This window comes from Rhipicephalus sanguineus, chromosome 4, assembly GCF_013339695.2.
Source record: "Rhipicephalus sanguineus isolate Rsan-2018 chromosome 4, BIME_Rsan_1.4, whole genome shotgun sequence".
Classification (NCBI taxonomy): domain Eukaryota; kingdom Metazoa; phylum Arthropoda; class Arachnida; order Ixodida; family Ixodidae; genus Rhipicephalus; species Rhipicephalus sanguineus.
In genome coordinates, this window is record NC_051179.1 from 189206076 (window position 1) to 189207360 (window position 1285).

At 56.0% G+C, this 1285-nt stretch overlaps 1 non-coding gene across 1 annotated transcript; it reads left to right on the top strand.

Annotated features, from left to right (window-relative positions):
* Positions 1-700: 700 nt before the first annotated feature.
* Positions 701-895, top strand: LOC119392046 (U2 spliceosomal RNA). The gene has a single exon (XR_005183639.1). It is a non-coding gene; the product is annotated as a U2 spliceosomal RNA (small nuclear RNA).
* Positions 896-1285: the final 390 nt, after the last annotated feature.

Below are 1285 nucleotides of genomic sequence, written 5' to 3' on the forward strand. Positions count from 1 at the left end.
AGCGGGAGATCCTGCCGCACGTGCTGGGGCCATTGCATGGCGAGGAGCGCCTGCACACGGCCCGGCACAAACGCCCGTGGTTGGACCGCATCCGAGCCGCAGCCGCCCGGAACTTCATCGCCTTTCTGAACTACCCCCGTTGACGACAACCGTCTCCGGCCCGACCTCGTCCTTGTCTGCGGTGAGGATGACATCGCGCTGGACGTCACGGGTCCATTCAAGAACAAGCGCGAGCCCTTCTCCAATACGCAAACGACAAGGGTGTCCCGGCACGAGCCTGTTGCCGCTTACCTCCGTCGACGCAACCAGCGGGTCTCGGTGGCAGCTGTCATCGTCGGTGCATTGGGCGCGTGGGATCCTGACAACGACCGAGTCCTGCACCGCATCTGCTCCAGACTATACATCCGCTCTTTAAGAAGCTGTGCGTCGCGGAACAATTATCATGTTCACCTCGCGCGGTGGCCGTCACTGGTCATCCGGCGCTGCGTCTTGTGCCCTCGCCAGTGTGATCGTTTGTCACTGCGATTCTTCCCTGCGTGCCTGTGTGGCCTGTCTCACGCGTTTCCCGCGCCACCCCGTGCGCTACCTGCCCCTGCGTGCCATCCCAGGACTCTGATGCGTGCTCGCGCATACATTTTCGTCGGGGACTTGCTCCCGTTCTGGTCCAGGCCCGTTAGTACACACGGCTGTGCTTATTCTAAGCCCTTTTCTCTCCTGAATGAATAAACATGAATAAACAAACTCTGTTCTTATCAGCTTAAATCTGATACGGGTCCTATTTGGGCCCAAGATATTAAACTTATTTTGGAACGGGGCGGAGCGCTTGGAGCTTGCTTCACCTCCGCCACGGGTTAGCCCGGTATTGCACTCATCCTCCGGGATCGGCCTACTCACCCCGCGGGGGTGAGAAAATTACAGTATAAAATGAGGGAAAGCGTGATTGTATTAATCGTGAAATATATGCTTTGGAAAAGTTCCGCCGCTGGTGTTCACCCGCTCGCCCGCCCCGGCTGACGAGGTTTTTGCGTGCGCACGCTCGCGGCGCGCGGTGAATGTATCGCTTTTCGTGCACTCGTGGGGCTTGCTCCAGCTTCGTTGGTGTGAAAGCTATTTCGTTATTTTCTTAGTCTTTTTGCTATAGGGAGGGGGCTGAGAGGAGAAGGACAACAATTTGGCACTGTCGGCTTTTGAAAAAGCTTTGAGTACTTGTGGCACAATGCTACAAATCAAACGTTTCGATTTCGACTTTTATTTTGGCGTCGTTTTCCGGTCCGTCTGTTCAGTT